Consider the following 27,374-nt stretch of genomic DNA (forward strand, 5'->3'; position numbering starts at 1 on the left):
GGACTCATGACTGGGAGGGGTATCTCAGAATGAGGACTGGGGGCTGTGCACATGCAACTCCTTGTCCTGCTGTTGAACTCTGCTGGTTTTTATGGTCTTCCCTTCTGTTGCTTTCAGCCCCTCTCCCCTAGTCTCATGATGTGCTTATATGGTTTTATGTGGCTTCTGAACAGGGACATAAATTCCTACTTGCTACTTCCAAGCCATGGAGATTTACTGTCTGTGCTATTTATTAGCTGGACCTGGCTGGCTAAGATTGATGCTGCCTATAGTTAAGATCTCCAAAAATTATCTTCTTGATGGGAGCAGGTAGAAGACTGCAGGTCAGGGGCAGCAGCCCAGCTTCCGGTGGTAAGGAAGTGATTAAAGTCCTGCCTAGGAGGACTGGGCCACCTGATGAAGATAATTGGCTGGCCCAGAGGAAGTTAAAAGCTCCCAGGGAAGACAGCTAGGGGCTGTGAGGCTCGGGGCTGCATCAGTGAACTAGCATACTCTCTCCAGGTCTGGGAAAAGACCACAGGGTTTGTTTTTACTCCTTTATTGTTTGTACCTGATGTTTGCAGACTTATGGTTTCTGCTGTGTTCTGTGGGTGAGTCCACCCAAGGAAATAAAAGACTATGAGGTGCAACCACACAATCTGCTACAGAGGATATAAGGAAGGGGTTGTGCCTAATTAACATCCTTTTCACTTGCAGCAAATGTTCGGCCCTGGAGAGTCTGCATGGATAGGGCTTCAACAGGGATGCTTCCACCAGCTCAGGGAAGCGAGTAGAGTGCAGAATGAGATAGGAATGGGAATAGTCCTACTTTTCCAATGTATAAGGTTGCAAGCCAAGCTAAGGGCAGCTGCCAGAATCATTTCTCTGATTATACATCTAGATGCCCTGCCAGGTTTTGAGCTTGGTCATATCACTCTAAGTCCATTGAAATCAGTGCAGTGCCCAGATTCTGGATTTACCGCCCATGTCAGCGACTAGAGCAGTTAGGAGTTGCTCCAGTGAGTTTCAAGTCCTCCACCTGTTGTGGGGATGGTGCAGGAAGATGCTGCTCATGGATTCTTTGGAATTATTTCTAGCATACCTGGAAGTGCTGAGCAACACCTTGACCATAACATCAATAAAACAAACCTTTCCCCTGGTGCCATTTCCCCATGGCTCATGACTAGCTGTTGGGGCACAGAGGGATCATTGCTCAAACCCCTTCTTGTTGTTACCATCCTTATCCATGTGATCCACGGATGTCCTCTAAGTAAGACACGTCCCAGCTGCATTAGTTAAATTCCTGGTGCTGTTTCAGCTCAGAGTCTTAAGTAACAGGACTTCCTCTAGCCACAGTCTTCATAATGCCATGATACGTGCCTTATACAGGCAAGGTATTAATGCATGGATACTCTACGTCAGCATGAATGCATGTATGTTGTGTGTCAACCAGGCCACATAGGACCCAATTCTTAGGGGTCAGATCCAAAGTCCCATTGATTTCAAGCGGTCGTCTGGTACAGCCCCATGTTGACCCGTCTGTTCTTTCATATATGCAACTACTCTCCGGACTGACAAGGGCCTGGCAATGTGTAATCCCCCAAAGCTGGGCAATGTGAGCAAAAGGTCCTTGCTTGATCTTCCTTGCTCTGTGCCCAGCCAGCCCACCACAGGACCCCACAGTGTCACAAACATCACACATTGTCACCAACGTCCAGTTCTGCAGGGATGCACAGCTGTTGAACCGAATAGCCATGGCAATCACTGGTGGAGCATCTAAAGAGCCAGCAGATGCTGAGCAGGTAGAGACGCACGCCATGCTTCTCCAAAGGCATGTAAGAAAATGTGAATTTGGGCAGACGGTAAGAACTTAATTGTACCCTATTGAAGTTAATGGGAGTTTCCGTCCTAAAAAGACATCAGCCAGTGTTAGTCAGTGTAGCCTGGTGGGCCAAGGGTCTGGCTTTTCACTGTGAGTCTAGCATTTGGTTACCACCAAGTCCCACTGGAACACACCATATTCCCAGAGAGCTCCCGGGGTACTAGCGAGCAAGCCGTCAGGACCGCACGGACTCTGCAGCGTGTGTGGGCTTTCCTGGATGATAGCAGGACTCTCATTGCTGTGTCAGTGACCCAGTCGGGAGCTGGTTGAGACACGCACCGTGAGTCATTGTCTTGGCCGAATTCCCCACTCTCCAAACACATTTTTTACCTACCTTTGGAATGTGAGATTGCCAAACTTGTGAACAATAACTCCGGCAGGAGACAGGGGTTTCCTACCCACGTGACTAACCCTGGGGAAGCAGAGCAGAGGAAAAGGAGAACTTTTTTTTTCCATGCACAAAGTGACCAAATGATGGAAGTGTGAGACCAGCGGCTGTTGCAACCTGCTGTTGTACCTGCCATGTTTCTACCTGATTTACGAACGCACGCTCGGCATGCATGTTAATAGGCAATAATCCAAATGCTGTCTTCCTGCTTATTTGAGGACCTGGCAGCAGCATTTGGCCTTGCCATTGCGTGTCTCCACACATCTCAGTTTTGATTTGACTCTCCCCAGCTCCTGAGCAGCACCAGAGATTAAAGGCAGCTGCATGTCAACACCAATCCATAACCCCTGACGAGTATGTGATGCTGCTGCTGCCACTGTTACCAGTACTTTTAGCTGCTTATAAAGGGCATTATATACTTATGGGTGATCAGGATAATATATGAGCAGGGCCTTGTTTTACAGATGGTACAGTTGGTTTGTGGTTCCTGAGCTGAGAAATGAAGCGTTATACTTAGAGGTGTTCACAAAAACCCCCCCAACAACTCTGGCTTTCCCTCGTACTCATTTCAAAGTTGTGTTACAATAAGAACAACTCTGTGAATGCATGGTGGACCTAAATAGCTTTGCAGCTGGATACAAAAGCTACCTCCCAGATAGATCAAGGTGACGTCTTGAGTTGGAGAGGTGACCAGCCAAGGGGCGCTGGCTGTGTTCATCCTTGCTTTCACTGCGTGGTTGAATCCGGCCCTGGGGACAGCAAGGTCAGGGAGCCCAGGGGCTGGTAAGGATGCTTTGTTGCCACTGATCACCCGCTCGGGTCACTTCTGCTCAAGCGATGGGAGTTTTTCAGGACAACTGTGACAGGACCCTGAGTCAACCAAAGCCATGAGGGTACGACTAGCTTGTCACCTTCCTGAGCTAGGCTTGCTCATCGGCAGGTGTAACTTGTGCGGCTTGACGTCTGCATCGGCCAGCAGAGCTGAGAGACAGTCTGCCTCGACGGGACAACCTGAACAGTGCATTTTGTTCCCCAAGGCATAGAGTGATGCCAACAAGCAAGGAAGTGGGTGCTCATCTCTTGGGGCAGTCAAAGGCTAGCAGTTATAGTCTCATAGATTCAGCTGGAAGGGACCTTACAGATCATCGGGTCCAGCCCCCCTGCACTTAGATAGGAAAAACTGCTGGGGTCAGATGACCCCAGCAAGGTGGGCGTCAGGATGCTGTGAGGGTGGAGGCTGTATGTTTGCAGGCCAGTCATCGTAGCGGTGTAGCTGCAAAGTGGAGCACGAGCTTCCTTGCTCACTCAGGAGTGTCTCAGCACTGCACCATCCAACCCTCCCGCAATGCATCTGCTTCGTGCTGTGAAACCAGCCTCCTGCTCACAGTGGGGTGTGCTTTCATCCCTCCCATGGATCCGCACTGAGGCAAAGGCCATGTTACCTAATGGGGGGAAGATGATGCACTTTTGGCACCGATCACCTGTGCAGGTCACTTCTTCTGGCCAAGAAATGGGTGTTTTTCAAGGCAGGTCTGTGCAAAATGTCCTGAAATGCCATTTCTAAGTCAGTCCCCAGACACTGGGCCAGGCCTGAGCACCCCCAGCTGAGCATATTCTCCTGGCTGTGCACCCAGCCAGGCTGCAATGAGGTTGCGCGGCTGGGGCCTGACGTGTAGGACTTCTGATGTGGACTGTGGTCTTTATGGCCGAGAGGTATCAGGGCCTTGCTGTATTGCTTGCATTCACTGGAGACAGTGGTAATCCCAGGCAGGCCTGGCTTTGGTGGGATCCCATGTATGTGGACCATGCCCAGTCTTCTGTTACCTTGCAGAAAGCAGCACCAAGCAATGGGAGATTGTTTCCTTGCTCAACAGCCCCTCGCCTGCCTTCTCAGCCAGCACTCTGCTCAAAAGGAGCTCTCTCTCTCTCTCTCTCTCGGCTGGGGCCTGACATGTAGGACTTCTCACCCCATCGGCTCCCATTCGAGTTGCTTTGATGCCATGTGGGACAAACAGACAGAGTCCAGTGTTGCAGCCCTTGTGTTTATTGACAGCCTACCAGGAAATCCCTCAACCACATGGCTTTGCTTCTGCTCCGACCTTGCTGTTTTGCTCTGTGCTTTGGTTGCTGGCTGTGGTTGATTCAGCTATCACCAGATAAAGGGATGGAAAATTGTTCCCTTACTTAGCTTGGATCAAAGGTGAGAAGCACAGCAGCCAGCTTCGGGGAGGTCTGCCAGGGACTGGGGAGCCCTGGAAAGGAGGCCGTGGGGTCTAATGGGAAACCCCCAGGGCAGGATGTACAGGTTCTGTTCCTGGGTCTCGTGCCGGCCTGCTGAGTAACCTGAGGCAAGTCACTGCCCCTCTTCGTGCCTCTGTTCCCCTGTCTGTACAATGGGGGTAATGATACTGCCTTCCCCAGCAAAGCATTTGGGGATCTGCTGCTGGAAAGTACTGCCTCCTAGCTAGGCATTGCTATTTAGACTACTACATTATTTAATTTATACTAACCCAATAAAAGGCTTAGTCTGTGTGCCTGTCTGTCAGTCCATGACACTTTTGCCCAACTGTGCGTGCACCGAGTGGCTGCACTAGCCCGGCGGTCGGGGACGGGCCCAGCTGAGTTAAAATGGGAGCCCCTTCACCGCGCCACCTCCTCCTGCAACCTCCAGTGCGGTGGCTCCCTCCATGCCACCTCCAGAGAAGCAAAAAACGAAAAAAATGTTGAGACGAACACTTTACAAGCAGTAGGGCCAGCTGGGGAAAGGTGGGAGCTCCTCCATCGCAGTGGAGTTGGACCCGAACCGAGGGAGCGAGCAGGGTAAAGTAGGGTTGGACCCAAAGGTGCAGAGTGGGTTCGAACTGGGAAGTGGGGAGGGGAGTGGGGTTGGACCCGAACCAGGGGCAGGGTAGAGTGGGGTCGGACCCAGAGGTGGGGAGTGGGGTCGGACCCGAAGCAGCGGCGGGGACACATGGGGCTCCAGTCCCACCAGCCCCACTTGACAGGCAATTTGCTACTTTATTATGTCATGTCATTAATTACATTATTATTATTTAATGCATATTAGTATTTAATGCATCCTAGCTAGGCACTACTATTTTGACTGTCACGCATCACTTGGAAAGGGGGCTGAGGTTCCAAAGTCACCATAGCTGATACTGAAGATCATCTGGGCATTTTTTAATGAAAGGCTTTCAGATTTAAAAATGGAGAGGTAGGGGGAAAAGAGAAAGAAAAAAGAAGGAAAAAGTTGCCTGTGGTTTTAGGTGTGGGAGGCTCGGGTTTTAGTGCTACTTTGAACCTGCAGGCTCCATATCCCAGGTGAGAGCATCCTAATGGTGGGGAGGGGGTCACTTTTTTTTCTAGTGGCAACCTTCAGAAGCTTTTTTCTTCGTTGGACCAAAACCAAATTCAGGAGCCTTTTCATTTTTTACTGATAAAAATGTTCTTTTCCAGGCAGTCCTAAGAGACATGAGTAAAATATCCTGTGTTAATCTTAGCCTGTGCTCTTGAAAACAGCTAGCGATGAGAAGGTAAATTTTGCAGCCAGCTGAAGCTGCATTGTCACAACGACAAAACTCTTCAAGCAAATTGCTCTTCATAGAGTAATGGGATTCTCGGTGCTGGCAAGCAGTGACGGAGAAATCCCTGCTGGCGTTAATAACAAAGAGGTATAGGATCCTGGAGTCCATAGCCGATGGCCCAGTCAGCATAAATTTCAACTTCCCCTTGCTGCAAACATGTTTGAGACCTTATCATTTGTGCATTAATCAAGCCTGTGGCCTGAACCAAGGTCTCTGATGTACTGAAGAGATACCTGAGCCAAGTTGCTGGGGAATTCATAAAACAGAAATCAATCGCATTTCTGAGCGGATCCAAAGTAAATCAACCTGCCAAGCAAACAAGCACGAGGTTTCCTCGTTGATTTTCTCATCTGCGTATGCTCTGTCATCTCCTAGTACTTGTGTGTGGGTCATTTCACATACAAATGACAAGAGTCTCATCATCACAATCACACCAGGGTAGAAGTGGGAGCCAGGGGAGCAGTGTGCAATGACCCAATTACAGTGGTGAACATCTGGCACTGGACTATGACGATTGGTGCCAGATTCGTGCCTCTGCTAAGGCGAATGGAACCAGTGCATGTATGCCAGGGATGGCCTAATTTGGTCTCCGTCCAGCCTAACTTCATGTACATCCCTGCAGCTTCATGGGACTAGTATAGCTGGCCAGTAAAGATCAGAGGCATGGGATCGATCCAGTCCTGACAACCAAATGTAGGTGCTGATGCTGCTACCTGTTCTGCTCCAGCAGCTAGAACGTGCAGAGTCCTGCTGGCGTGAATATGGCGGCATGTGATGGCACACCTGGACATGATGCTAAATGAGCTATATGCATGTTAGCTGCATCCACATCTTGCTGCTGCCTGTACCCTCTTTTATCCATCACAATGATCCTGAAGACTGGAATCAAAGAGGATGGAGCTGGACTGATCTTAGTGGTGGCAAATGACAGGACAAGGAGCAATGGGCTCAAGTTGCAGCACGGGAAGTTTCAGTTGGATATTAGGAAACACTTTCTCAAGAGAAGAGTAGTGAAGCATCAGGACAGGCTACCCTGAGAGGTTGTGGACTCTCCATCCTTGGAGGTTTTTAAGACCCAGCCTTGGCTGGGATGATCTGGTTGGAGTTATTTCTGCTTGGAACAGGGGGTTGGATTAGATGAGACCTCCTGAGGTCACTTCCAGCCCTAATTGTCTATGGTCCTATGACCCCACAACCATGCATATCCAGGAACATCCGGCACCTCACACAGATCAGCTGCAACAGCTTGGGCAATAGGTTGTGTTACCTTTGAAGCAGCCCTCGAATGGCCCATGACTGTGGATTTTATGGCTTCCATTTGACTCTGGTCTGTTGAAAATAAGTATGGCCATAAAGGAGAGCACAAAGGAACAGCAGAAGAATAAGTGCCAGAAATAAATGCCTTAACCAGGGGGTCGGTGGGGGTGGTTGTCACTCCGAAGATAGCATAAAGCAGCTGATGCAGGGGGTCCATGCTTCCTACTGCGGTTAGTCGGGGCAAAGGATAAATCCTGGCACAAAAGCCAAGCCAAGCACTTTCCGTGTGGGACCTTTGGTTGGTCCCAAACAGCAAGAAGTCACCTGGAGTTGTTTGGGGCTAGAGAGAGCTGGCCAAGAGCACACAGGGGTGAGCTGGGCAAAGCCTTTTGATTGATCTCCCGCTGTGCTGTTGGCCTGAGTGAATAAACCTGTGGTTATGAATACCGGGCTCCCACCCTGGTGAACACAACCAGGGCAGAAAGGGCCATCAACTCTTCTTCACAGCAAGGGCCCTGCTCCCCGGTGGCCATATGGCCTCCAGAGCTAGTCCAGAATAGCTCAATTTAGAAGCATTCGCCTCCAAGAAGCTCTCCCTTGGGTTTCTCCTGGTGTCCCAGTGATGCTGAGTGTGACGTGGTGTGTTACCAGGAAGACACACGTCACAGGGACAGATGCAGCATGGCAAGTCACATCATACCGCTGGGTGAACTCCTGAGCAAGTCCCCCAGAAGCCACCTTTTCTTCCGCTCGGGTTTAAAGCCCCCTGGTCGTCACCGCAAATGCCACGGCAGGAGAAAGGGTTGGAAGAGAGGGAGTGGATCCACAGAGCTCTTGTGTCTTCACGAGGCAAAAACCTCAACGGTGCCCTTTGTGCATATATGCATGCGGTTAGGGCTGCAGCATATATGGGACTCCAACTATCTCCAAGTTACTGTATTTTTCCCTGGTCGACTTGAGGGGAATGGAAGTGGTCCCTGCCTGGCGTCACCCATATTGTCCTTCTCGGGGGATACTTGGCCTAGTAAGGGGAGTGGTGTCCAGAGGACAGTCCTTTTGCCTCTCCCAGTGAGCTGTCACAGGGAGCATCCCAAGCAGCGGCAGCTCCTCCGTGCCGGCTGGAGAGCGCAGGGAGCACTCTGAGCAAATCGCTTGTGACAAACACTTGATCTGATGGATTTTGTTCTTTTTCCTGCTCGCTGAGTCTCCGGGAGCTGCTGGCCGCGTGGGTTTGCTTTCATCAGCCAAGGTCAGTGGCCAAAAGTAAACACGCAGCATAGCTGTGCCGCCCAGGTCACCGGCTCGCATCAATCACGGGAGCGTGGCTGATCTCAGTGCGGCAGGTTCAGGTTATGTCTGACCAGGGCCTGGCCACAGATTTTAAAGAGCATGTGTGCGAATGGCCTCTAATTAGCTTATTAGCATGGACAGCCAGGTTCCTCCAATAGCATATTGTATTGTGGTTTGAAAATACAAGGCCAGATAATTATCTGGAGTAAATCGAGGGAGCTTTGATCTGGCTTGTGATTCTGAGCCTGCTCCTGCTGCTTTTGGGCTTTCGGGTCCTGAAAACTTGTCCCTCTTCCTCCCATACCAGTGCTCAGCCAGGCTGGTGTCACATGCAGTTCACACCACCAATTTGCTGTTTAGATCAGAGATCAGGAGGCAGAAATCATCCTTTTCTGGCAGGCTGGCTGCTCCAGGGCAGCTACCCATGGACAGCAGGAGGTGGCAGCTACACCACAGTAGCATAGCCCTTGGGGGAAGGAGAGAGGTTGAAGTCGCATCTAAAATGCCAGACAGCTGCAAACACCGATGGCTGGGCAGCACAACACGCCGTGGCTATGTGCCAACCCTCTTTCCACCTTCAGTCAGGTGCACTGGAAATACTCTCCTACCAAGAGGAATTAAGAATTCATGTTTAAAAAATCCCTGGGTGTTTCTAGCAATCAGGGCTTGTGGTAGAGGTGATATCTTTTATTAGATCAACCAGATTTTCGCAAAAAAGAAATTCTATTTTTTTTTTTTTTTTTTGCAAAAATCTGGTTGAGCTAATAAAAGGTATTACCTCTACCACAAGCCCTGGTTGCTTTTTCCTCTAGACCAATACAGCCACAGCCTGGATACCTGACACATGGGTGTTTCTCCCCTTTCTATTGAGCCCAGCCTGGATCTTGGTTCCTCTCCTCTCCTACCAGTTTAACATCATGCTGCAAATCCATTTGGAGCTCTTTAATGCATTTGGCTAGTCTCTGCCTACTGGTACATACTGGCCTCCCAGGCTGATAGGGTCGGGGTCAGATCGACTGCCACATCAGGGTTAGGAAGGAATTTTAGCCCCCGGTCAGATTGATACGGACGGTGGGGTTTGTGCCTTCCTCTGCAATGTTGCTGACTTCAGGATGTTGCTGGCTTCAAGATACTGCTTTCCTCTCTGACATTGCCCTCTTCCTTGGATCTCTCAAGTATATTAAAAGCACCTTGCAGTGGTGGGACATGGGTAGCCACCTTGTCCCCCTGCAGTACCTGTGACAGGTTAGGGTGCCCTTGGTGGCTTTAGGCAACGTGCTTTGTGGTTGTGTAGCTGGATAAGGAGTTATGTAGTAGGAATAGGTATGACATGGTTCGGACAGGGATGATCCTGCCTTGAGCGGGCGGTTTGGACTAGATGTGACCTCCGGCGGTCCCTTCCAGCCTGACTTCTCAATGAGTCTATGAGCCTCTCCGAATGGAGTTGAATGTGCCGACCTATTTGAGCCAATGCCCAACCCTGACTCTCCCCGTGGTTCATAGCAGCGCGTCGCAGCTTTCCAGCTGTGCCCTACGTGGAGCAGAACAGGCCTGGATAATGTGACCCGTGCTCCACGCTGCCAAGAGGCAGAGGACAGGAGCCTGTTTCCAGCTCCCCCTGAGACCCGGATCCTGGATCTGTGGGTGGTTCTGCATTGCTGACATTCCTGCCCAGGCTGGGGTGGCCGCCTGCCATCGGCCTGGCAGCCGCAGCTGACACGCTCGGCTCTCATCTCACCCCCAGCCCGAGTTAACAAGTTAGCTCGAAGTCAACAACACCGGCCCCTTCAAACACAGCTGAATGGGTGACTCAAAGTTTCGGTGACGGGGTCAGTTTCCCCTGTAATCTGAAGCAGGCGCCTGTTCAAGGCTGGGCTGGGCTTTCCAGCGCCTGTGCCCAGCCGGGGGGGTTGCATCCAGGGCAGAGGCAATGGGGGTGTGAAAGGAAGGCTGCCCTGTGCTTCCTCTTGCTCCCCCACAAAATCACAGAAAATGAGGGCTGGAAGGCTCCTGCTAATATTATGAATCATAGAAAATGAGGGCTGGAAGGGACCCCGGGAGGTCACATCTAGTCCAACTCCCTGCTCCAAGCAGGACCAGCCCCAACGACATCATCCCAGCCAGGGCTTTGTCTAGCCGGGTCTCAAAAACCTCCAAGGATGGAGATTGCACCACTTCTTTGGGCAACCTGGTCCAGCGCTTTAATACCCGCCTAGTGAGAGAGTTTTTCCTAATATCTAACCTCAACTTCCTTTGCTGCAACATGAGCCCGTTGCTCCTTGTTCTGCCATCTGCCACCACGGAGAACAGCCCCAGCTCCATCCCCTTTGGAAACCCCTGCAGGGAGTTGAAGGCTGTTAAATCCCCCCTCGTCTTCTCTTCTCCACACTAAATAAGCCCAGTTCCCTCAGCCTCTCCCCATCAGTCGTGTGCCCGAACCCCCTCACCATTTTCAATGCCTTCCACTGGACTCTGTCCAATAAAGTGATGTTGGCCAGCTCGGATGAGCTGGTCGTAGACAGTTTTGCCTGCATCAAGTGACCTCCGCATAACTGGGTGGGACTGAGAACTTGTATAAGACACCTGGCTCGGGGCTTGAGACCACAACATGGCTAACATTTATTTTCTTTAACAATTAGTTTTTTCTGTATCATGCAGGAGCTCTGCCCACAGACTACAACCTCACGGTGCTAGGTGCTGTACAAACCTGGAACAAAAAAGCCAGTCCCAGCCTGAAACATAAGTATGCACGACAGATGGTTACTGGCAGAGGAGTGCAAGGAAGCAATGAGACACTATTGCAGTGTAGGCGGCCGTCTTGGCACACAGGTGGCCTAACCGTTGTCAAGTGTATTGTAGGTATATTTTGCAAAAAAAATTAAAGATTTTTTTTTTTGCAAAAATCTAGTCGGTCTAATAAAAGATGTCACCTCTACCACAAGTCCCGATTCCTGTTGTAGGTATCACTGGAGAGGAGAGTTTAAAAGCAGGGGATGAATCCCTCCCAAATGCAGGGGGCAGCCTGGGAGAAGAAACCTGGGCGTTCATTGAAAAGAAGCCAACCTGTGAGAGTTTAGCAGGATGGGGGCATGAGATAATGTTTTGATACTGAGTGAGAAACGATGATGAGAAAGGGGACAGGCCAGGGAGGGCCTTGGAAGTGAAAACAAGCAGCTCGGTGCGATGTGACAGGGAGTGACATGGTCAAAGTGACAGGCTGGGAGGACGATGGCTGCAGCAGCCTTTGGGGCACATCCGAGCGAGGCTTCCCTGCATTTGTCCCAGAGGAAAGGCTGTTGCAGCCGCTGAGACGCAGGCTGACGACAGCCTGTCTGACGAGTGCTAGCTGCGAGGGTGGACAGGAAAAGCTGCCTATTTTAGATGCTTTGCAGGAACTAAGAACCGACAACAGCCTTATCTGCAAGGGCAAATTGCACCAATGCGCATTAAATTGGTTCTTAAAAGAAACAATCGACATGTATATAAACAGCTGGGTGGACACTCTTGTTCCAGTTTAGCTCAAATTTATTCCCAGTGGATCTAATACCAAAATAAACCTCCCTGAATGCAAGATCAGGCTTGCAGGGATGTATACCATATTTCTTTACATACAACACAGCCCCGAATATAACATGCACCTTGCTTTTGAAAAGCAGAATGAAGGAAAAAAGATCTTTCCTTGTAGTAACTGAGTCCTTGTTCTGCTCCCGGTGGGCAGCTGCAGATTTTACTTTCCCTCTTGCCCAGCAAGGGGCAGAAATGGCTTTTACTGTATTTCTCACATATAATGCACACACTGATTTCCAGCAGCTGTTTTATGGGGAAAAGGTGTGGGTGGTTTGCAAGAAAAATATGGTAGTGTGGCCAACCTCAGAATTGCACCTTTAGCTGGAAGCGTGCAACCCTTCTGCATGGCAAAGCTAGTCTGCCCGGTTCAATCAGCCTCATTTTTTAATGGCCAATACAATCCACAAACTGCCTTCCAGAGAGAAGTGGACTGATTGTGAAATCACAGTTAGCTTCAGGAAAGCTGAAGTGTGACTGACTGGTTGCAATAGGAGATGGGGACACGGGGCACCATGACAATGGAAGGCAGATGTCCCGGCGTGGTGCCAGCTTCTGCCAGCGGAGTATGTAACCCTATTACCCTAGAGAGATGAGAGTGGAGCAGGGGAGCCTTTAGGGCTTAACCAGCTGTAGCCTAAAGAGGCAAAACTTCAGGTTAGCCACAAGAGCAGAAGGTCAGAAGGCCACAGGGGGATATATAGAAGAACAAGCTAATTGCCTAAGTAGAAAGCCCTGTGCCTGGTCAACAGGATTGGAGGCAGGTGGCTGCAAGGAGGTGGAGTGAGAGTAATAGGCGAGCCCAGTACTGGGGCCAGAGTCAGCTGTCTGGCCTGGGTGGGTGCAGAGAGAGGAGCTCCTTCCAGGCAAAGCTGTGAGAAAGCAGATACAGGGGGTACCCTAAGGGCTGGGAGGGCACCAGCAGAGGTGGGGTAGGGGGGTGTTTTGCAAGGGGGCAGGACTAAATCAGCCTCCCAGTAGTGCTATGCTGCCTGGGAGCAGGTCCTGTGCCAGAGACAAGATGGACATGAGTTGTCCCAGGACTTGACTGATGCAAAAAGAGGCCAGAAGCAGTAGCTGGATCTGAGCAGGGCCCCATTAGTAACCCCTTGCTCTGTTTTTTTGCTAGGATCTGTTTGGGACTCAAAGCAAAACTTCAGGATAAGAGAACAGCCTGGTGAAGCAGAAAAGAGCTTGATAAAGTTATCAAGGAGGAGCTGGCTGTGGGGTCCATACAGTTGTTGGGAATAAACCAGTTGCAGCCTAGCATGCATCATTGTGGAGCCCTGCAGCAGGGAGGAGGGATTTGATGGGCTGGCTTTAACAAGTGCCTTGAAGATGCGCAGAGGCTTCTGACTGGAGTCTGCTCCATGGGCTTCCCCTCTATAGACATCCTTCCTCAATAAGTACATATCCAGAGAGGCTGTTCTCCATTTGGCCAAGTAAATGGGTAGATTCTGTGCCCGAGTAAAGGGTAGGTCTGGCAGCGGGTGAGATTTGGAATAATGTTCCTGCAAGAATATTTTGGGATGTATATGAGGCAAGGGGCATATATCGGTTGCTTTCTTAAAACGTATCTGCTGTCCTGGGGGGGCTTAGTGATGCACTCTGTGCTTTGAATGGTAAAAGGAGCCTGCAGTTGGGGGGTGGGGAGGGGTTGTTTTTTGGAGGTGGGTGTCATGGCAAGGCATCCAGCATCCCTCCTCTGTGGAGGCACCTGAGTGCCTCAATCCTGAGTGCTTTGCTTGGGCACTAACGGCAGTGGGAAGTTTCCCTAATGGATGAAGAGGGGTGTACGTATGAGACAGCACATGCATATCTCCACATTGCACCATGTGCACACTATTGATTAAGTCAAAGGCTTAGTTATGTCTTCAGAAAATGGATAGCTGATCTGTCTAGGGACAGAATATAATGATGCTGGCCAGAGGGGACCAAGCAATGCCAAAATTTTCTCTTTAGCAAATGCCTTCCACTGTGACCCAATGCATATGCTAGCTCTTGCATAGTCCAAAGGGCTTCTTAAAAATATTAAGCAGAGAATGACTCCCTCCCCATCTGGGCCTGTAAAGACTTTAACCCCTGCATCAGCAGACTGTAAATCTCTTATTAGCCCTTAGGGCTGTGATGGTTGGTTGTAGACAGTGCCTTCTTCCACGCTGAGCAGGACAGTAGTTGACAATAGCATTTCTTCCTCTCCTTGCTACGCTTTCTCACGAACTATAATGTGTCTGTGTGTGGATGGCCTCCTCCATCCTCTACTTGCTGTGAGATCTTTGTCCTCACAGGAACTTGGGGGAGTCCTTCCCCAAATATACCCGTGTCTAGCACCAGCACAGCACTGGTCTCAATAGAAGCTGCTATCTTAAGGGCTGATTTTTGTCTCTGAGGCTGCACACATTGTACCGAGATGTCACTTCTTTTGCTCAGAAGAACTCAATCAGAATCCCTAGGGAAAAAAATGCCCCTTGCTCATCATTAAACTTGGTAGCAACCATGTCTGGTTGTAGGTTTTCTTCCTTCCTTTGGTGAGCTAAGAAAGCTGTTGCTTTGTGTCGAGGTTTGGATAGAGGGCAACTGTTCATTTCCCCCAAACCAATAGTGCTCCTCTTTTATTGTATGGTCCATGCAAGGCTTTTTCAGTAAGGTTTAATGGCATCAGAAACCAAGACGTTTGTCTCTGCTGCCAAGACCAATAAACAGTCATAGTTTCATAGTAGCTAGAGTCGGAAGGGACCTAGGTAGATCATCTAGTCCGACCCCCTGCCTTGGCAGGAAAGAGCACTGGGGTCAGATGACCCCGGCAAGGTGCTCATCTAACTTCCTTTTAAAAATCCCCAGGCTAGGAGCCTGCACCACTTCCCCTGGAAGCTGGTTCCAGGCCCTAGCTGCCCTGACTGTGAAGTAGCGCCTCCTAATATCTAATCTAAACTTACCCTCCGCCAGCTTGTGACCGTTATTCCTGGTCACTCCTGGCAGCGCACGGGGGAACAGGGACTCCCCCAATACCTGCTGATCCCCCCTGACCAGTTTGTAGCAGGCCACAAGGTCCCCCCTTAACCTTCTCTTGTGGAGGCTAAACACGTTAGCCTTGCTGCCAATCCTGCCCCCGCTGACATTAGGAGCAGGTCTGCAAAAACCAACGGAGTTATGCGGGTGCGAGAAGAGAGTCTGACCCCTGGCTATGACTCGGCTGTTGTTCAGAGAGGCTCTGCTAATACATCCTCGGTGCAAATAAAGCTTGCAAAAATCATGTTTTATTCCTTTTTATTTGTAGCATACCCATTTATGGGAGGCCATTTATAATGGGTACCAGCCAGGCTAGAGATTTATAATGATGAAACCTCATTAAGACGGTGCTTAGGTGTGTGTTCATAAACCCAGCTGCATTCAATTGTATTAAACATGCTCCTGGCTCAGCCCAGGCCCACGAAAATGGTGTATATCAACTGACTACGCCACGCAGCCCCATCCTGCTTGCACTGATGTTGGAACCAGTCTCTTGTTGTCTCTAGTGTTGAGGCAGTATGTCTTACTGGATTGGGACCCAGGAGACCTATGTTCTGGGTCTGGCACCAAATGCCCTTAGTCAAGTTGCTTTTCCTCTATGTGACTCGGTTTCCCCATCTCTAAAGGGGCCTAGTAGTGGAAGGTATTCAATAGTGATTTATTCAGTGCAAACAAGATTGGACCTAGGTTAGCTCTTGCAGCAAGTCCTACCCTCCTCGTACAGCTCGCCCCCAGAGTGGTCACTAGGCGTGCCCCCTCAGCAGGTGAAGGAGGCTACACTTGGACTGCATTTCTTTTTTTTTTTTTTATTTTCTAGCAGAGTTATGATTCTTGCATGCCTATTCCTGCCGTGCGATATCGGGCTCTCTTGCTGCATACGTGGCATGGCACAAGGCTGTCTTCCCCCATCATCACTCCCCATGGTACAGACTCGGTTTCTAATCGCAGTCCCCAGCAATCATGATTACAAAGGGCTCTTGGTCTCGCCAGCGCAGCTGCCCCAAATACTAACCCAGGGGCTGGGTGGATGTTAATGAACTTCTGATGGTTCACATTTACTTCCTTAAATCTGGCATTTCTCCCTTGTTGGCTCTCTGCGTCTGACATAACACTGTAAAAGACTGGAGATTGGGAAAGGCTGGCCCACCAGACCCAGCACTTGCTGGAGGTCACAGCAGAGAGGCCAATAGGTAAATGAACACTGGCTGTATTTTTCTGTGAGACATGTATGGGTATATCTATGCCATGCCACAGACCCCATGTATATCAGATGTAGGATAGAAGAGGCCCCTTGCTACTGCTGCAAATAATTATCCATAAACTCCTCATTTCCCCCTCCCCAAAACCAGTTTCCCTACTCCTGGATGAAGGCTGTTCCAGAGCCTCACTCCTCTCTGGTCCCAAATCTTCTTCCAATTTCCTGCCTAAATGTGTAGTCATTAGTCTTTGTGCCAAAACAGTCCTCTTGCTTAAATAGCTCTTGTCCTTCACTGGTGTCTCTTCCCCCAGGTATATTTATAGAGAGCAGTTTATGTGAAGAGATATGCTGCTGTAGTGTGAACTGGCACATGCTATGCTATCTAGGGATATATTCAGGGATATATATGACCAGTATGGGCAGGTCCATTGGCAGTTGGTGGGCGCATATACAGCTTGGGGCAGATCATGCTGGAGTCTCACGCTCCTGGGTGCTGAGACTACACGTGTGCCCAGGACGGCGGCACAGCCCTGGCTGGCAGGGATCCCAGGGGGTCAATCTGCCAGGCTGGGACTACTCCAACCTGGCTCAACATGCTGCGGAGGGGCTGGCTGGGGCACGAGGGTGCTCCAGTGTGGGGCTACCCAGCAGGCAGCTCCTGTACTGAAGCACCCACGTGCCCCATCCAGGCTCCTGAGCGTTTCCATATGTTGCAGTGCACTAAATAACGCCGCTGCAGGATAGTACTTGTGTTTTACAAGTGCTAATCTACAGTGGCACTTATGAGTTTACTGCAGCCTAATAGGGCCAAATACGTAGACACTGAGACTTTATTGTGAAGCTAATTTGGCAACCCCACAGTAAACGTCTCGTGTAGATGCACCCAGCATCTTGAAGCTCCTTCAAAGGACTGGTGTGGGGAATCGCATTGCTGCAGCTGTTTCTCTAACCATGGTGCTTTGCTGACTAGGGCCGATGTGCATGCTCCAGGGAAGCCACTGATGTCGCCTGAGCCCCTTTTCCAGGAGGAGGTGTTGAACACTTCTGGTTAGTTTTAAGACCATACGTGCCCCTGGCGAAGGAGGTATGGGGAGCTTAAGAACAGCAGGATGAGCACTTCAGTGTTCGACTACAACCGGGAACATACGTATTCCACCCCCTCTGATGCGTCACCTGGATTATTGCTAAGAAAAGAGCATGTTATAATTTAGGTACAAATAAAAGTGGATTAATTGCTACAAGGTGATAATTCAGCTTCTTGGCACGCTACATGCTGCGCTCCTGTATTGTCAAGTGCGCTGATCTACCGAGTGTGGCCGTTTGCTGGCTTTTAGACTAAAAATATGTCATTACTTAATTAGTCCTCTGAGGCAGGCAGAGTCATGGTGGGCAAAGCACTGCACATGCCTCCAAAGTGTTGATTTAAAGGTCTCCCTAAGACCAGGATACAAATATTAAATTGTAATGATAGAAGAGGCAAAACTCAGGCAGTTGTTCCTGTGCAAGGAAATAAACCCCAGGAGTTCATTGCTGTAGTATTCTGCAGAAGGCTGGGTAGATTTGTACCTTGTAGACTGACTAAATTGGAGATGCACTAGCTTTTGTAAGCAGCAGCTTGCTTTATTGCATGTATGGAAAGCAGTGGCTGGAATAAAGGGGAGGAAATAAGGGGGTAATCCTGGGAGAGGCAGGGTAGATGGGAGGGAAACAAACCAGTTAACCCACTGAGGAACAGAGGGGTGATAACAGCTGGTCTAGGGAGTGGGATAAAAATCTGTGGTCCCGGTTTAGACCACACATACCACGGTCCAGTCTGTGCAGGATCTACACCAGGTGATGGGGTATGGCGAATAGACTACCCAGCTCCTAGTCTCACCAGACCAGGTTTTGGACCCAGATGCTAGCCGTGCCCCCTCATCCACGCAGACTGCACCATCACTGGACCAAACTGCGTGGAGGATGACGCACCACATTCATTTGCTTGCTCCTCTGGCAATGCCACTCGCTAGCAGTGCCCCACTGTTATCTACGGTGGACAGATGGGCTGATCCCTACATGAACGGGTGAATGAACACTGGTATGACAGTCACGCCAAAAGACAGACACGCTTGTGGCAGGACACTTGCACGATCGCTGACATCAAAACTTTAGAAACCAACTTGAGTGGGAAAGTGTGGTCCAAGGAATCCTTCCCAGACTGGATTGTGTTAAGCGTGGTCTAAAGCAGAGGCATCAAATTCATCCAGCCCCACAGGCCAAATGTGGGTCTGCGGGCCAGGTCTGGCTGCACAAGCTCTAGGACTGCAGAAAGGGAGTGGATAAGTAGAAAGCAGTGGCCTAGGATACAAAGGGCAGGAAAAGAAATGAGGGGGCAGTGCTGGGAGAGGCAGGGTGGGTAGGAGAGCGGAAAATAAAGCAGTTAACCCCTCTGTCCTGCAGTGGATTAATATCAACTAGTCTAGGAAACGGGATAAGAAAATGGGTGGTCTTGGTTTGGACCCAGAGTGTCAGACATACAGCTCACGTACTGGATGGGGCTGCTCATGGCATGGAGCAGTGCTCCATCAGGCAGCCCTGGAGGCTGGCACCAGCAGGCAGGGATGGCCTGGGACCTAATTTTGACCGGCCCAGGAGCCAGTGGGCAGAGCTGATGCTGCGGCATGCCTCGTGAAGTGCATGCCCCATGCCAGCTCCCTGGGGCATAGGCAGTGCTCACGGCACTGGGTCTAGCCTGTGCACTGCCTACAGCTCGAGCCCCGGAGGTGCCAACACTTGGCGCACAGGGCGTGTGGCCTGGACCTAGCGCTGCAGGCACTGCCTGGGGCACAAGAACTGGCACAGGGCAGGTACTACCTGCTGCACTGTGCGGACAGCCTTGTGTGCTGGCTCTGGTATGGCCTGAGCTGGATTGGCCCCAAAGCCCGTGTGCAGGGTCCAGCCTGGCTCTGCAGGCAGCTGGGGAGGGGGCTGGATGAGATCCAGTGCATGAGCTATATGTCTGACACTCTGGATCCAAAACAAGACTACTGACTCTCTTATTTATTTTGATTTTATTTTTACTTATCCCATTCACTAGACTAGCTGTTATAACCCCTCTGTCCATCAGTTGGTTAGCAACCCCTCATTTTTCCTGCCCTTGATATCCTAACCACCGCTTTCTGCTCGACTGCTGGAAGCAGAGCGGCCCTTTGTAGCATCTGAAGTGAGCTGCTGCTTCCAAAAGCTTATGCATATCTAATTTAGTTAGTCCACAAGGTGCAAATCTACCCTGCCTTCTGTCGACTAAAATAACTAATGACTCTGTAGTATCATGCCTGTTGAGTAAAACTTTGCTATGGAAAAAAAAAAATCTTAAAAGCCAAGTACTTCAGAAGTGAAGGTTTGGAGGGGGCTTTGCGATACTACTAAAACTATTCCATATTAATGAATCATGATCTGACCCATCACAAATTTAAAATACACCTTGGTTCATCCTGGGTTTCCAGTGACATTCATGTTGGTGCACTCTTTTCTAACTTGCCACTCGTAGGAAGATGAATTCAGTTCCTATTCTTACACTGTTTACAATGTTATTCTTTTAGACAAAATTACAGGGAATATTACATAGAAGATGAGCTGGCTTATGCATCCATACACACTTTCCTGCCCTCAAAAATGTTATTACTGAATGGTTCTTATAAAAGAAACTTGATTGACAATAATGCAGAATAACAGCTGCTACGTCCTATTTTTGTTAATGTAAATATAGCCTCGTTTGAAAATATTTCTGTGTATTTTAAGTAAATGATGTATTCAGCCGTATTAATGGCTGCCTTTTCAAAGTTTGCCTAGAAGAGCTATTAACTCTGATCAGTCTTGTCCACAGAGTTAAGTTGACTGCATTTTCCCCTCTGTTCCTGTTCCTTGTTTCTAATGAGATTTGTTCCGGAATTATTGAAGGGATATGCTATTTGAGTGTTGCTTTTTTTTATTTATTTTTTTAAACTAAAAAAAACCCAGATAAGCCAACTAACGTTTTTCTTTCTGCCTACGTAAAGGGAGGTATTTAGCAGCCGGGACTAATTGTAACTCTGTTGGCCTCGGAGCTGTGCCGACACGCTGAGAATCTGGCCCACAAACTGCCACACGTGTATGTAAAAATAAGTGTTTATATTTACCTCCCACGCTGTGTAAGCGGAGATAAGAAAAAAAACCCAGAAAATTATCCATCCTATCGAGTGATCTTTCATTTGCTTTATCTCATCTCTGGGGGGTTTTTTTTTAGCTCTGTAGCACAACTTCCTAACCTCAGAAAAGGCAATATTTAATAATGTGTAAAATGTGCAAGTGCAAAGGAGGTAAATGCTCTGGAAAAGGCAGGCTTAGAAACCATGTTTATGTTCCAAGATATTAAGCAGAGCTCATTTACCTTTTCATATGAAATATAACCTTTCTATTAGGCATCACACTCTTTTTTCCAAAGGTAGCAATTTAGTGATGATGAGGCACTAGTCCCGGGCAGCACAGAAAAATCCAGACTGCGCCTTCTTCCAGATGTCTGACTGGCAACAACTAATTGTTCATTTTAAGCGCAAGCCCTAAAACAGTCTGTAAATGGAGCTAAAATAAATGATCGCTCTCAGTAGGGCCACAAGACAGAGACAGTATTTGTACTCGCCACGTGCGTGGGGGAATCGTTTTGCAAAAAAATGCGTCCTGTGTTCGCAATGCACGATTAAATTGTCATTTTGTTAACGATGCCCCTTTGAAGCTGAGTATGATGAGGGGCAGTTGCTTCCCTTACAACTTCATACAGTGTGAAGATTAGTTGAATAAACTTCTGTCTCAATCTGTTCACATTGTTCAGCACCTCGATAGTGCAAGTAGCTTCCTTGAAAAGTAATGGGATTGCTTCTAAAATGAGGCCCCGAGTCAAGAAATGCATCCTTATGCCACCCAGCATTGGAGCGCATGCTTAAATCCCCTGGATTTAATTTGCTGAGCATACTTAAGGATAGGCGGAGCAGCAATGCTTTCCCATGGCACACTGCCTGGATCAAGGTGGGAGAAGGGGGTAGAAAGGATGATGGTTTCTTCCCTGATGAGACGGCAGCATCTTTGATTTCTGCTTTGAGCACTGTTCACTTGTGCACAAATTACCCAGCTGGGGAACAGATTTAAGAGCTGAGCAGAAATGCATTCTCAGTGGAGCTGCTCTTCACTTTGGCTTGCAAACAAACGACTGCTTTCTCATCAAAACCCAATAGATTGACAGTTTTTGTCACCTCGGCTGCTTAAAACAATTATTTTGGAAACCCCAGGTGAGGCATGAGTAGCCTTTTGTTTGAGGCCATCCTTGCGCACGTTCCTGCAGAGCAGTATGCTCCTCATGGGTCTGCCAGGCTGCTTTTTTGCCAAGTTACAGCATTATTGCTGTTCCAGGCCTGGGTCACCTATAAAAAGAGACTGACGCCTGTGTTTCTTTAGCTCTGTATACAGACCCGTAAATTAATGAGGCTGAGCATAGGTGGTACTTGATCTAATGCTTGTGTTGCAAGAGAGAGTCTCGTCCCCCCCCAGCTCTAATGGGAGCAGGTGGAGATTTGCCCCGTCCTAAACACACTGACCGTCTGCAGAAGAAGGCAGTCGGAGCTCTTTGACCACATGGGGCTGCCTGGATTTGTACATTTCCTGGAAGCATAATGAAAAGAGGAAATGCAGCTTACACCTAAATTGCTCCTGCTCTTCAAAGGGACATAGCGTTTCTCTTCCCACCAAGGCCTGCGCTCTCGGCCGTGCTGCCTGCTGCACGCTGTTTAAGTCACTTTATGTGCTTTTTCCCCTCGCGGTAGCCACAATTTTAGTGGAGGGGATATTCTTCTTGGATTACGGCCGAGCATTAGTCTCAACCCTCGCTCCGAGTCCTGACCCCCCGTCTCCACATGAAAGCCAGACCTATCACTCCAGCTGCACAGAGGCTTTTTCAGAGAGCGGCCAGAGACGTTAAACCTAATCCAAGCCTGCATCGGTGACAAGACTCGCACTGACTCTGCTGGGCTTTGGATTAGACCTTCCAGAACGATTTGCTATTTGTACGATGGTTGTGGATAGAGGCCCCGGAGAGCTGCCGTGGGGAACCCATCCGTCGAGGACGTTGGTGCCGTGGCAGGGTGGGGGGACGAGTTGCAGGGGGTGCAGATGACTGGGCAGGTCTGCCTGTCCTCTTGTCCTGAGAATTGCAGACATGAGAGCTGAGCTGTTCGTGCTGCAGTTGACACATCCTTTGCCCTGTGATCTTTTCCAACCTATGGGCATGCTGATCCAGAGACCCACACCTGCCTCCACCTTGCTGCCTCTGAACAGCTGAGAGCTCAAACAAGCCAGCTGGGAGGTTGCCCCTGAACCTGTACCATGTCTAATGAAGCACCTCCCTGGGTAATCCCATCTCCTCTCTTCCTGCTCCAGCTCCCCACAAGGAGCTGGTTTGGTATCAGTGTGCTTTGTCCATCCAAACTACCTCTCCAGCCCTTCCCTCTTAGTGCCTCGGGCATGCAGTTATAGGATCCTAGAAAAGTTGGCTAGGAGGGCCTTCAGGAGGTCACCTAGTCCAACCCCCTGCTCAAAGCAGAGCCATCCCCAACGGCAGGCTGCAAGGTGATGCTAGGCACTCCATGAACACAGTGAGGAACAGCCCATGCCCTTAAAGCATCGCTGCCTGGCAAGATGGACAAAGAGGCGGAAGAGCGGCAAAGTGATGTGCCCATGGCACCACCAAGTGAGTCAGTGCCAGGCTAGGGCCTCGGGCCCAGCTTGCCCAAGGGTATTGCTGTAGGCCTTCTAGCTGGCTGCTGGGGGCGGGTCTCCAGAAGGGTGATGTTGCTGAGCCTCTGGAAAGACCATCTCCAGATGGGTCGTGACTGGGAAGTGCTGGGGTCTGGATGACTTTTTGGGGAAGGGGTTGAGTGGTGACTGTTGGGGCTAAGGGACACCTCTCCTCTCCTCCCCCGGCTGCAGCTGGGAGAGGCAGTGACATTTCTATTCCGGCAGTGCTGAGGGGATCAGCTGACTTCATGGCTTATCTCCCTGATCTCTGCTAATCTTTCTCTACTCCACCCATGTGAACACCCCTCTCCTTCTTAATGGGCCTGGAGTTTCACTATTCAAACTATCTTTCTTTCTCCCCCTGCAATGTTGCTGTGTCAGGGGAGAGGTTTTCAGGAAAGGCTATTTCACAGCCCTGAAGACTTTGTAACTCTAACTCCAGTGTGGTACTATTAACTGGAGTGTAGAAATGACTGACAGGAAGGTATTGGAGGTACTATGGAGTCACTCAAGAAGACTAGATTTTGCCTTATGGTTCTGAATGAGATGTACACTTAACTAATGACTACAGGACTAACGACCCAATTTTTTTTTGACTATTTTTTTTGCCTGGTACGTTGTATTGTGTGTGTTTTGGGTTTTTTTTAAATTGATATACAAATTTTGTGCACATTCCAGTGGTTGTTTCTATCTGCATTGAGCTTAAACTGACTCCTACATGATAATGAGGCAGGAAGTTGTAGACCAAGGGTGGGCATAACGCAGCCCAGGGGCCGGATGTGGCCTGCCAGGCCATTCCATCTGGCCCGCGAGGTCCCTAAAAAAAAATATATATATATATCTGCCCCTGACTGCCTGTCATGCAGCCCTCAATGGCTTGCCAAAACTCAGTAAGCGGCCCTCCGCCCGAAATAATTGCCTGCCCCTGTCATAGACTAATAGAGCAGTAGGGCTGGAAGGGGCCTCCTGAGGTTGCTGGGTCTAGCTCAAGGCAGGCTCATCCCCATCCGAACCATCCTGTACAAACCCATGATCAGAATGCTTCGTGAGACCACCATCAGCCCTGACACAGCACGGACTTCGCACCCGAACCTGCCACCCTGAAAGCAGGGAGCCGCAGCAGCCAACATCCCGCTGCTATAAACGGTTGTCGATACGCGCTCAAGAGATGCCAGGCAGAGGCCATGCCCCTAGCACACAAGCCAAAACTCCCCAGTGGGTGCATCTACACAAGATGCTTACTGCACAGTGGTGTAATAACCCTGCGCTGTCGCATGTCCTGGCAAAAGCTGTGCTCGTAGCCTACTGCACAGTGCTATTAAGTTAATGCACTGCAAGCGTCACTAAATAACCATGCCAGCACTACTGTGCAGTAACTTTAGGTCCTGTGTGTGCATTTAGAGTTTTACTAAAGAAGTAAACTAAACGTGCAGTGTCCTAAGAGTCTGTGTAATGAAAGAGATCCGATTTACCCAAAGACCCTTGTCTGCCGGTGTCTGAGACTCATTAATAAGTGCGTAGATGCACCCAGCTTGTACCAATCTGACCATGGGGTAAAATTGCTTCCTGACCCTAAAGTCCTGCCCAAAAGCTTGCAATTAAAGATCTTTTTTTTTTTTTATCGTGCAAAGATCTAGTTGGTCTAATGAAAGAGATCACTGTGCGTTCTGATTCCTTTTGACCTCAAATTTGCCCTGGGTCTGCCCCTGAGCAGAGGGGCACAACCATGCACCCAGAAACCCGGGGTTTGAAGTCCGCCTCGGTCCTTAGACCGACACGGCTACAGCCTACCCCCCAGCATCAGATGCACGTTTGTACCAGCCTGCCCAGGGGGTAAAATTCCTTCGAGACCCTAAACTTGCCGCGGGTCCGCGCTGAGCGGTGGGCACCCCCTCGCCAGGAGCCTGTCGGGGTGCAGCCTGTCCACAAGCTAGCATCAGACGCATCAACGCAGGTGTAGATGCCCCCCCAAGACCGTAAGGTAAAATTCCTCCCTGACCCTAAATTCCTGCCCAAAAGCTCGCAAGCGGAGATTTCTTTACGTTTGACTTTTTTTTTTCAAAAATCGAGTTGCCCTCATGAACAACATCCCCGCGAGCTGGGATTCCTCTCGGACCCTGAATGTGGCCCGGGCCCGGCCCTGAGCGGCGGGGCATGACCCCGTAGCTAGGAACCGGCGAGGGCGAAGCCTGCCTGGGCCTACAGCCTCCCCCAGGCCACGGGGCAACAGCCCTGCCTGCCCCTCACTTCTTGCCCCGAAGCTTGGCGTTAAAGATGGTTTTTCCTCACAAAAACCTAGCTGCTCGGTATCGCCATGAATTTTTACGTTGGATTTTGGCACGGGGGCTGTGCTGAGGAGAGGGGCACCCCGCCCCACTCCAGCCTGAGGGGTGAAGCCCGCCCCCGTCCTCGTCCAGGCCGCGGGCCGGGCGCTCCTGGGGGCGGGGCGGGCGGGAGGCGCCTGCTCCGCCCCCGGCTCCAGCTCCTCGCCGCCGCCGCCGCCGCCGCCTGGGCTCCGCGTCCGTGTCCGTGCGGGTGCGGGTGCGGGTGTGGGGCCGTGCAGCGCCGAGCACCGCGCAGGTGAGCACACCCTTGGGGCCAGGGAGGATCCCCCGCCCCCGGGTCCCACTGGTACCCATGGGCAGGGCGTCGCCTTCCTCCGGACCTGGCTGTCCCGGGCACCAGGCGGGATGCCCCCTCAGGGGCGAGGCGCGCTGGGTGCTGGCCTCGAGCTGGGAGGCCGGAGGTCCCGTCCAGCTCTCGCCGCGCTGCCCCCGGGCCCGCCGGCGCGCCCGGGCATGGACTCGAGGGGTGCAGAGCGGGTCCGCTTGGGCGCAACGGCCTGCAAGAGTTGCCCGTCGCAAGAGAGACCCGGCGGGCAGGGTCCGTCCGGCGCGGCGGTGGTCCAGGCGGTTGGGGGGCCGCTGGGTTTTGCTCCTCGTTGTCACTTGTCAACCTCAGAGGCGTTGGGAAAGCCGGGCGATCGCCCTCGCCGCTCTAGAAACCCGGGCCTCGATTCTGGGGGGGTCGGGTTGCGTGTGCCCCCCGGGATTTCCCTGCCTGAGCTCCTCCGGAGTGCCACGGGGTGCAGTTTTCGGGATTAGTCGGTGGTGCTGGAGAAACTGCGAGTGGCTTCATTTTCCAAGAATGTTAGTCATTTCCTCTGCGCGATTTCAGGGAGTTGAAATTTAACAGCATCGGTGCCGCCGGGAGGAAAACTTTTCTCCAGGCTGAGCTGTCGCGGAGGCTTGTCTGCGGTACCTGTCCAGACCCTCGTGGGCAAACAGCCCTGCTGGCATCAGCACGAGAGCTCGCTGCTTGGAGCAGGATTTGAGCCAAACATCGCTGTCGGTTCATGGTGCTGCCATTTTAATCGATAGCTGTCCGGCTAGCTGTAAGCGGGGGGGAAGGGAAGGGGCTTTGAACTGGATGGTGAAGCTCAGTTTCATGATGTGCTTTGAAACAATCGAGATGTTTGCGGGAAAGCGCTCTGTAAGAGGGCGAAGAAGAGAGGCCTTTTGAAATCCGCTCCTGCATAATAGATCAAAGCGTGAAAACCGCTGAAGCTGGTATGGGTGCTGGAAGTCTGGTAGATGAGCTGCTTTAACCGCGGCGTTGCTCTTTAAATGTCGCTGAGTTTATAGCAAGCTGGAGATTTTCACATCCCGTCTTGCAAATGTGTGCTCTTACTCCCAAAAGCAGTCCCGCAGGGAGCCAGAACGCATCGATCCAAGGTTTCCAAGAACGGATTCGGGGTGCAACCTTGCTTTAGCAGGTTCATTTGGGGAACTTCATCCCTGTATGTGCCCAAGTCTTTCCAGATTCGGGGCCTTTTAGTATTTTTTTTGCTATCATATGGAAATAAAGGAGCAGGGGTTATTTTTAAATGTCTAATGAATGCAGTGATATAACCAAATTGATTTTTTTTTAAATACTTCTGCTCTCCTTGGATTAACATATTGTGTTTACAGCATCCTCTGAGTAAGGTTAGTGGCGTGAAAGGCTCCAGCTCCATGGGGGAGAGCTAACATACATCTCGTTAGCACTTGGATCAGATCAGTATCCTAGTGAGATGCCAAGATGCCCTCCTGTTAAGGTCAGAGTCTTTAATTGGCTGGCAAGTTATCTTTAATACCTGACTACTCTGTTACACCAGCAATTGGCACGTCTGTCGCTTTTTGATAGTCGCAAAAATAGAAAGGAAAGAAGTGTGTGCGTGTACGTGTGTGTGTCACGCCAGCAATCGGCACGTCTGTCATTTTCCATAGATGCAAAAATAGGAAGGAAGTGTGTGAAGTAAGTGTGTATAAGTGTGTGTGGTTTTATGTTGACTACACGGGTGTATGCTGTCAAAGATGTATAACCCCGTTTAAAGTCACCGTGTGGTTCAGCAGCTCTCCTGCTAACTACATGCTGTTAGAT

At 50.3% G+C, this 27,374-nt stretch overlaps 1 protein-coding gene across 4 annotated transcripts in view; it reads left to right on the forward strand.

Annotated features, from left to right (window-relative positions):
• Positions 1-27,374, forward strand: part of FRMD6 (FERM domain containing 6) — a 135,250-nt gene that overhangs the window by 40,536 nt on the left and 67,340 nt on the right. Inside the window, exon 1 of one of the 4 annotated variants that reach the window (XM_090034363.1) lies at positions 25,396-25,532. The exons of 2 other annotated variants lie outside the window; for them this stretch is intronic. The gene's annotated coding sequence lies outside the window, so the exon portion shown is untranslated. Of the gene's footprint in view, positions 1-25,395; positions 25,533-26,323; positions 26,347-27,374 lie in introns of those variants that run through there. One more of the 4 variants, XM_090034366.1, reaches the window with a different exon arrangement.

Source organism: Crocodylus siamensis, chromosome 2, assembly GCF_052110815.1.
Source record: "Crocodylus siamensis isolate JL-2025a chromosome 2, ASM5211081v1, whole genome shotgun sequence".
In the NCBI taxonomy this organism is placed as follows: Eukaryota; Metazoa; Chordata; order Crocodylia; family Crocodylidae; genus Crocodylus; species Crocodylus siamensis.